Below are 10,814 nucleotides of genomic sequence, written 5' to 3' on the forward strand. Positions count from 1 at the left end.
TATCCACCCTAATGGACTGGTCTACTTTCTTTCAGTCCTTCACAGCAGTTAGAATTTAAAGTTTGTGGAACAACATACTTTAGGGCTGACAAAGGTTCATGTAGTCAAAGCTATGGTTTTTCCAGTAGTCATGTACAGATGTAAGAGTTGGACCATAAAGAAGGCTGAGCACCAAAGAATTGATGCTTTAAAATTGTGGTGCTGGAGAAGACTCTTGAGAGTCCCTTGGACAGCAAGGAGATCAAACCAGTCCATCTTAAAGGAAGTCAATGCTGAATATTCATTGGAAGGACTGATGCTATGGCTGAAGCTCCAATACTTTGGCCACCTAATGCAATGAGTCAGCTCATTGGAAAAGACCCTGATGCTGGGAAAGATTGAGGGCAGGTGGAGAAGGGGCCGACAGAGGATGAGACAGTTAGATGGCATCATCAACTCAATGGACATGAGTTTGAGCAAGCTCTGGGATATAGTGAAGGACAGGGAAACCTGGAGAGCTGCATTTCATGGGGTCACAAAGAGTCAGACATGACTTAGTGACTGAGAAACAGTGAACAACAACAACCACATAAAGCCTTGTGTTTAAAGCAAAATTACTCTTGGAAACATTACAAGCTAGTCACTGTCTTCTGCTTAATTATAATTCCCCTATCTCTTGAACTAGTTTCCAGAGTTAGCTAACAGCGCAGTTTATCAAGATGGTTCTTTAAGCATTGATTCTAATTTTCTCATTTTTTTCCTGCACAATTTTTACTTATTCTTTCAAGTTTTACTAGTTACCTTTAATGTTTACATTACCATATCACCTATATTCAGATATTAATCCAACTTTAAATTGTCAAATGGTTGTTTCCTCATATACTTTTACTATTTAATCTATTATCATTACTATATCTATCAGTGAATTGAATATGTACCATAAAAAAAAAAAAGAATATGTACCTTAAGTCTATTAAAATATGAAAAGGACAAAACTTCACCTTCATACTTATTGCATTTTTGTAGTGAATTTGTGTTGAAATTGGGCTTCATGACTGATTCATGCCTGGAAAAGCATCTCAGCATCAATGAAAAATGGTCTCTGTCTATATGTATTCTCCAACATTTAAAGCAGTAGACTTAAATGATAGTATCAAAATTTTACTTCAGTTTTACAGTTTATTATGCTCTAGTATAATCCTTTATACAATTTAGACATTCCAGCTGCGACGGACGTGCAGAAGGGTGGCCGAGAGGAGCTACCCCTCACCCAAGGTCAGGGGCGACCGAGAGCCCCAGGCTGTGACGGTACAGGAGCGGTTGAGAGGAGCTACCCTACATCCGAGGTCAGGGGCGGAGGCCAAGAGGAGCAACCCCACGTCCAAGGAGTGGCTTCATGGGCGCAGGAGGGCTGAGAGGAGCTATACCACCTTCAAGGTCAGGACGGGTGGCCCTGAGGAGATAACCCTCGTCCAAGGTAAGGAGCAGCACCTGCACTTTGCTGGAGCAGCCATGAAGAGATACCCCAAGTCCAAGGTAAGAGAAACCCAAGTAAGACAGTAGGTGTTGCAAGAGGGCATCAGAGGGCAGACACACTGAAACCATACTCACAGGAAATTAGTCCATCTAATCACACTAGGACCACAGCCTTGTCTAACTCAATGAAACTAAGCCATGCCCCTGGGACAACCCAAGATGGGCAGGTCATGGTGGAGATGTCTGACAGAATGTGGTCCACTGGAGAAGGGAATGGCAAACCACTTCAGTATTCTTGCCTCGAGAACCCCATGAACAGTATGAAAAGGCAAAAAGATAGGATACTGAAAGAGAACTCCCCAGGTCAGTAGGTGCCCAATATGCTATTGGAGATCAGTGGAGAAATAACTCCAGACAGAATGAAGGGATGGAGCCAAAGCAAAAACAATACCCAGCTGTGGATGTGACTGGTGATAGAAGCAAGGTCTGATGCTGGAAAGAGCAATATTGCATAGGAACCTGGAATGTCAGGTCCATGAATCAAGGCAAATTGGAAGTGGTCAAACAGGAGATGGCAAGAGTGAACGTCGACATTCTAGGAATCAGCGAACTAAAGTGGACTGGAATGGGTGAATTTAACTCAGATGACCATTATATCTACTACTGCGGGCAGGAATCCCTTAGAAAAAATGGAGACCCCTTCATGGTCAACAAAAGAGTCCGAAATGCAGTACTTGGATGCAATTTCAAAAACGACAGAATGATCTCTGTTCGGTTCCAAGGCAAACCATTCAATATCAAGGTAATCCAAGCCTATGCCCCAACCAGTAACGCTGAAGAAGCTGAAGTTGAATGGTTCTATGAAGACCTACAAGACCTTTTAGAACTAACACCCAAAAAAGATGTCCTTTTCATTATAGGCGACTGGAATACAAAAGTAGGAAGTCAAGAAACACCTGGAGTAACAGGCAAATTTGGCCTTGGAGTATGGAATGAAGAGGGCAAACGTTAATAGACTTTTGCCAAGAGAACGCACTGGTCATAACAAACACCCTCTTCCAACAACACAAGAGAAGACTCTACACGTGGACATCACCAGATGGTCAACACCAAAATCAGATTGATTATATTCTTTGCAGCCAAAGATGGAGAAGCTCTATACAGTTAGCAAAAACAAGACCGGGAGCTGACTGTGGCTCAGATCATGAACTCCTTATTGCCAAATTCTGACTTTAATTGAAGAAAGTAGGGAAAACCACTAGATCATTAAGGCATGACTTAAATCAAATCCCTTATGATTATACAGTGGAAGTGAGGAATAGATTTAAGGGACTAGATCTGATAGACAGAGTTCATAGCCTGATGAACTATGGATGGAGGTTGGTGATACTGTACAGGAGACAGGGATCAAGACCATCCCCATGGAAAAGAAATGTAAAAAAGCAAAATGGCTGTCTGGGGAGGCGTTACAAATAGCTGTGAAAAGAAGAGAAGCAAAAAGCAAAGGAGAAAAGCAAAGATATAAGCATCTGAATGCAGAGTTCCAAAGAATAGCAAGGAGAGATAAGAAAGCCTTCTTCAGCGATCAATGCAAAGAAATAGAGGAAAACAACAGAATGGCAAAGACTAGAGATCTCTTCAAGAAAATTAGAGATACCAAGCGAACATTTCATGCAAAGATGGGCTCGATAAAGGACAGAAATGGTATGGACCTATAGAAATAGAAGATATTAAGAAGATGTGGCAACAATACACAGAACTGTACAAAAAAGATCTTCACGACCCAGATAATCACGATGGTGTGATCACTCAGCTAGAGCCAGACACCTGGAATGTGAACTCAAGTGGGCCTTAGAAAGCATCACTATGAATAAAGCTAGTAGAGGTGATGGAATTCCAGTTGAGCTATTTCAAATCCTGAATGATGATGCTGTGAAAGTGCTGCACTCAATATGCCAGCAAATTTGGAAAACTCAGCAGTGGCCACAGGAGTGGAAAAGGACAGTTTTCATTGCAATCTCAAAGAAAGGAAATGCCAAAGAATGCTCAAACTACCACACAATTGCATTCATCTCACACGCTAGTAAAGTAATGCTCAAAATTCTCCAAAGCCAGGCTTTAGCAGTACGTGAACTGTGAACTTCCAGATGTTCAAGCTGGTTTTAGAAAAGGCAGAGGAACCAGAGATCAAATTGCCAACATCCGCTGGATCATGGAAAAAGCAAGAGAGTTCCAGAAAAACATTTATTTCTGCTTTCTTGACTATGCCAAAGCCTTTGACTGTGTGGATCACAACAAACTGTGGAAAATTCTGAAAGAGATGGGAATACCAGACCACCTGACCTGTCTCTTGAGAAATCTGTATGCAGGTCAGGAAGCAACAGTTAGAACTGGACATGGAACAACATACTGGTTCCAAATAGGAAAAGGAGTACGTCAAGGCTGGATATTGTCACCCTGATTATTTAACTTCTATGCAGTGTACATCATGAGAAACGCTGGGCAGGAAGAAGCACAAGCTGGAATCAAGATTGCTGGGAGAAATATCAAATACCTCAGGTATGCAGATGACACCACCCTTATGGCAGAAAGTGAAGAGGAACTAAAGAGCCTCTTGATGAAAGAGAAAGAGGAGAGTGAAAAAGTTGGCTTAAAGCTCAACATTCAGAAAATGAAGATCACAGCATCCAGTCCCATCACTTCATGGGAAATGTATGGGGAAACAGTGGAAAAAGTGTCAGACTTTATTTTTTGGGCCTCCAAAATCACTGCAGATGGTGACTGCCGCCATGAAATTAAAAGATGCTTACTCCTTGGAAGGAAAGTTATGACCAACCTAGATAGCATATTCAAAAGCAGAGACATTACTTTGCCAACAAAGGTCTGTCTAATCAAGGCTATGGTTTTTCCAGTGGTCATGTATGGATGTGAGAGTTGGATGGTGAAGAAGGCTGAGCTCGAAGAATTGATGCTTTTGAACTGTGGTGTTGGAGGAGACTCTTGAGAGTCCCTTGGACTGCAAGGAGTTCCAACCAGTCCATCCTAAAGGAGATCAGTCCTGGGTGTTTATTGGAAGGACTGATGCTGAAGCTGAAACTCCAATACTTTGGCACCTGATGCGAAGAGCTGACTCATTGGAGAAGATCCCGATGCTGGGAGGGATTGGGGGCAGGAGGAGAAGAGGACGACAGAGGATACAATGGCTGGATGGCGTCACCGACTCTATGGACAGGAGTTTGGGTAAACTCTGGGAGTCAGTAATGGACAGGGAGGCTTGGTGTGCTGCGATTCATGGGCTTGCAAAGAGTTGGACACGACTGAGTGACTGAACTGAACTGAACACTTGGTGGGAATGGAACAGTCACCATGGAGAACAGTACGGAGGTTCCTTAAAAAAAACTAAAAATAGAATTAACATATGACTATGCAATTCCTCTCCTGAGCATATCTTCAGAGAAAACAATAATTTAAAAAGACACATGCACCCCAGTGTTCATAGTAGCACTGTTTACAATAGACAAGACATAGAAGTAACCTAAATGTTGATGGATAATTGAATGAATAAAGATGTGGTACACACACAAACACAGGCATACACAATGGACAATTACTCAGCCATAGAAAGAATGAAATAATTTCATTTGCATAATGTGGATTCATTTAAGAGATTATCATACTAAATGAAGTAAGCCAGGCAGAGAAAGAGAAATATCATATGATATCACTTACATGTAGAATATAAATATAAATATATATATATATATATATATATATACACACACACAATGGAACTTATCTACAAAACAGAAAGACTCACAGACATAGAAAACAAATTTATGGCTACCAAAGAGGAAAGGGGTGGGTATAAATAAATTAGAAGGCTGGGATTAACCTCTCAACCAACAAGGACCTAATAATGTACAGCACTGGGGTCTACACTCAATATTTTGTAATAACATTTGTAATAATCTATAATGGGAAAGAATCTGAAAAAGAACACACACACACACACATATATATGTGTACATAATCTGAAGCAATGTGTTGTACATCTGAAACTAACAGTATACTGTAAATCTGCTATATTTCAAAAAAAGAAAGAATTACACTGAATAAGTTAGACAGGCAAAAAAAAATACATTGTTAAAAAAATAAATACTTCCATGTAATATATACCACAATTATTAATGGAATTCATAATTACCAATATGCAAAATGTTAGCTTCTATTTTAAAGAGTCTTTGTCTCAAAAGTTAAACTTTATAATTAGTAATAACTGCTAATTTTTTTATGATAATTAATATTTGTCAAAATAGAGAGTAGTTGTCTTTGTCAATGTATTTATTATCTAAAGATTTTTTTTTAGAGGAAAAATATCAGTGTGGTCTTTTAGAGTTTAATTTGTGGTGTTAAAGTCACATAAATATTTATCAAAAAGAAACTTGAAGTCTCTTATGGTATACATCTGCTATTGAAGAGCTGCAACTTACACATCATATGTCTTTTCTTGACAAACAGCGTGTCAGAAAGGAATGTTTAAAAAAATGAAAAATAAAAAAATGTAAACTCCTATCAAACATATTAAAATCATGGGTACATAATAATATAATTATGTCTCATTAAAAGATTCTAGAAAAATATCTGGAGCACATATGGAATAAGACAGCTGTTAGGTTGCTTTTTAAAGGTGAAACAGATTTATAATATCTCTATTATAATCCCCATGTATAAATATCAGAGATTTCTCAGAGTAATTAATATTCATGACATAAAAAAGAAAACAAGTATGTCTTTGAAAAACATGAGACTTTGCATATTAATTTTAAATTGACTCAAATTATAAAAGTAAGTACTTTGGCCACCTCATGCGAAGAGCTGACTCACTGGAAAAGATCCCGATGCTGGGAGGGATTGGGGGCAGGAGGAGAAGGGGACAACATAGGATGAGATGGCTGGGTGGCATCTTCGACTCAGTAGACGTGAGTTTGAGTGAACTCCGGGAGGTCTGGTGTGCTGTGATTCATGGGGTGCAAAGAGTTGGACATGACTGAGTGACTGAACTGAACTGATAAGAGTAAGTAAGATGTGTTATTTTATGAAAGACTGAAGGATGTCTTAAATCCAAATGAAAATGGAAAAATATTAAAAGATTACAGTTATTTTCAGCATAGACATGCAAAAAAAGTTAATTGATTCTTCTTATAAATTGTATTCCTTAACATCCTTTTACAACAATCTTATTCCTTAACATCCTTTTACAACCATAAAGAAAGCAAAAATGAATTAAAAAAAACAGAATAAATTACAAAATAAAATACAAGTTCAAAAGCAATTGTGCCTTAGAAATCTGTTTACAATCATTACAAACATAATATTTATATGGCCTCTCTTTCTGAATCTGTGTCTCTCTTTGACTCTCTCTGTCCTTTGCTTCCTGTCTATCCAGACTCTGCTGTGTCCCAAAAGTATTTAAGATCCCTTATATGGAAATACATGAAATTCACCAAGAGCATTGTCATGGTCGAGCCAGGAATACAGAAACTGCTCTGTGTTTTAAACAGTTAGTTTAATGACAGAAATTATTTACCCAGGGGTTACTAAACTGATCTGATCTGATTAAACTGGTGAGAGTCCAAATAGGGGACACTAGGCAACAGAGAATTCACTAGGCAACAGAAATTCACTAGGCAACAGAGAATTTATAAACAACAGGAAGTAGCTACCATCTTCAGTTGAAGGGACGGGGAAATAAAGCTGCATTAGGGATTAAGGACTAGAGTCTCCTCATAGGAACTAAACCCACTGCAGGTATGTCTGACAGGAAGGAGCCAGGTCCATGTGGAGGAAGTAGTTACTGACTGCAAGCCTGCAGAGAAAGAGCTAAGAAGTACTGTGGCTTCTACCATCCTGTGGACTCCATCCTCTCTTCCAAAAGAGCCTCCTATAGGCAGAAAATAGTAGGAACCCAGTTGAGGGAAGCTGGGAAGTGTAGGCTACAGGGGTCAGCCTCGCTGTGAAGAACAGACTAGGGCAATGTAATAATTGATACATGTGATGTCCCCATGAGGTGTATATCCAGCTTCTAGCAGCTAGCTACTGGCTAGAGTTACGGCCTTTATTTAAGAGAAACAGGGTGTAATCTACTGGATGAGTTCATGGAAGGACTGTGGTTAAAACCAGGCCCAGAAGTTAAAGGTCACTCCACACTTGCTGTCTGTATCACACAACAGGTTCCATTGGGATTCCCTCTTTACCCAGGTTGGGCTCCAGGAATTACTGGCTTTCCAAGGTCCTTCTGCAACAAGAGGGAAGAGGGCAAGGCACAATCTTTAAAAGAATGACATAGCTATTGGATATGACAAAAACTGGTTCAGTTCAGTTCAGTCACTCAGTCGTGTCCGACTCTTTGTGATCCCATGAACTGCAGCACACCAGGCCATTCTGTCCATCACCAACTGCCGAAGTCTACCCAAACCCATGTCCATTGAGTTGGTGATGCCATCCAATCATCTCATCCTCTGTCGTCCTCTTCTTCTCCTGCCCTCAATCTTTCCCAGCATCAGGGTCTTTTCAAACGAGTCAGCTCTTTGCATCAGGTGGCCAAAGTATTGGAGTTTCAGATTCAACATCAGTCTTTCCAGTGAACACCCAGGACTGATCTCCTTTAGGATGGATGGACTGGTTGGATCTCTTTGAAGTCCAAAGGGCTCTCACGAGTCTTCCCCAACACCACAGTTCTAAAGCATCAATTCTTCAGCACTCATCTTTCTTCATAGTCCAACTCTCACATCCATACATGACCATTGGAAAAACCATAGCCTTGACTAGACGGATGTTTGTTGGCAAAGTAATGTCTCTGCTTTTCAATATGCTGTCTAGGTTGGTCATAACTTTCCTTCCAAAGAGTAAGCATCTTTTAATTTCATGGCTGCAATCTCCATCTGCAGTGATTTTAGAGCCCAAAAAAGAAAGTCTGACACTGTTTCCACTGTTTCCTCATCTATTTCCCATGAAGTGATGGGACCAGATGCCATGATCTTTGTTTTCTGAATGTTGAGCTTTAAGACAACTTTTGCACTCTCCTCTTTCTCTTTCATCAAGAGGCTCTTCAGTTCTTTATTTTCTGCCATAAGGGTGGTGTCATCTGCATATCTGAGGTATTTGATATTTCTCCCAGCAATCTTTATTCCAGCTTTTGCTTCTTCCAGTCCAGTGTTTCTCATGATGTACTGTGCATATAAGTTAAATAAGCAGGGTCACAATATACAGCCTTGACGAACTCCTTTTCCTATTTGGAACCAGTCTGTTGTTCCATGTCCAGTTCTAACTGTTGCTTCCTGACCTGCAGATAGGTTTCTTGAGAGGCAGGTCAGGTGGTCTGGTATTCCCATCTCTTTCAGAATTTTCCACAGTTTATTGTGATCCACATAGTCAAAGGCTTTGGCATAGTCAGTAAAGCAGAAATAGATGTTTTTCTGGAACTCTGTTGCTTTTTCGATGATCCAGCGGATGTTGGCAATTTGATCTCTGGTTCCTCTGCCTTTTCTAAAACCATCTTGAACATCTGAAAGTTCACAGTTCACGGATTGCTGAAGCCTGCTTGGAGAATTTTGAGCATTACTTTACTAGTGTCTGAGATGAGTGCAATTGTGCAGTAGTTTGAGCATTCTTTGGCTAGAGCTAACTAGATCCAAGACAGCAGAAGATTTGACTTCCAACAGACCTTGAACTTCGTTATATGCTCATTGAAATATGTCAGCATTCTAAATGACATACCCACCTGAACTGTGACAGTTCTGAGATAAAACCATAAAAAAGAAAAACAAAAAGTGAGGTGCACCTCAATTCCTAGAAATCCCTGCCCTTCTCCAGAAATCCCCGCCCCTCCCCAGAAATAGTTGGAATACTTCTCGCAGTCATTAGCCTATGAAATTACCCAGCCTGTAAAAACTAAGCACCCCATATTTGAGGCCCTCTCATCTTCTGAGATGGCCCACACTCTGGTGTGTGTTTCTACCAAGGCCATTCTTGCCTTTTGAGATGGGCCACATTCTGTCTATGGAATGTGTATCTCTCTAGATAAATCCACTTCTTATTTATCACTGTATCTCTCACCGAATTCTCTCTGTTGTAAGACATAAAGAACCTGAGTTACATTAAGTCCTGAGACCAGGTATGTGATCTCAATTAAAAGACACCATGGATTCAAGTCCCAATCTGCTTTAGACAGAGTTCAAGTCCCAATCTGAGGTGCACTGTTTCACCTCTGAACCTCCTTTCTCTCCAGGCCCTACTCTCCAGCTGCTATTTCAGGTGGCTTTCTGCAATGCCATAGTTTTCATCATAATTGGGGCTGGTGATTTCTATGAGTACCACTACTAAAATAGAAAAGACATCTGTGATATCTCTCCCTGAAGGAGGCTAGCTTATCTGACCTAGAGAGGGGGGAAAAAAACAGAAAGGAGTGTATTTGAGAAATTTCAGAGGAAGAAATGATAGGAACATAACACTGAGCAAAGATGAGGTTAGTATAATTTACTGTGTATGCTAAGTCACTTCAGTTGTGTCCAACTCTGTGCACCCTATGGACTGCAGAGGAGTCCTCCAGGGTCCTCTGTCCAGGAGGATTCCCCAGGAAAGAATACTGGAATAGGTTGATATTTTCTTCTCCAGGGCATCTTCCTAACCCAGGGATTGACCCGCACCTCTTCTGTCCCCTGCATTGGCAGGAGGGTTCTTTCCCACTAGGGCCACCTGGGAAGCCCTAATTTAGTGTGCTGCTGCTGCTGCTAAGTCGCTTTAGTTGTGTCTGACTCTGTGCGACCCCACAGATGGCAGCCCACCAGGCTCCCCCGTCCCTGGGATTCTCCAGGCAAGAACACTGGAGTGGCTTGCCATTACCTTCTCCAATGCATGAAAGTGAAAAGTGAAAGTGAAGTCGCTCAGTCGTGTCCAACTCTTTGCAACCCCATGGTTTGCAGCGTACCAGGCTCCTCCGTCCATGGGATTTTCCAGGCAAGAGTACTGGAGTGGGGTGCCATTGCCTTTAGTGTGAGTACCTGACAATCAGCTTTTTGACTGTAATGTAAGTGACTGACATCAACCTTTTGATGGCTGAGACATCCATTTCAAAGACACTCATCTCAAATAAACATATTGCCAGCTATACAACTAAATAAAGATTCAGACCACTCTACCCATAAAGTTACTTTTAGAAAGCCCCGAGTGACCTAGATTACTGACTTCTTGAGGGAGCACTCTTCTATTCCCATGCTCTCATTCCTACTCTTATGTTTTAAATTAACTAGTAAAGAGTAAACCCACAAAATCCTGGGGACCCCACCCATGACCCCAACAAA

Source organism: Bos taurus, chromosome 4 (assembly GCF_002263795.3).
Source record: "Bos taurus isolate L1 Dominette 01449 registration number 42190680 breed Hereford chromosome 4, ARS-UCD2.0, whole genome shotgun sequence".
Classification (NCBI taxonomy): Eukaryota; Metazoa; Chordata; class Mammalia; order Artiodactyla; family Bovidae; genus Bos; species Bos taurus.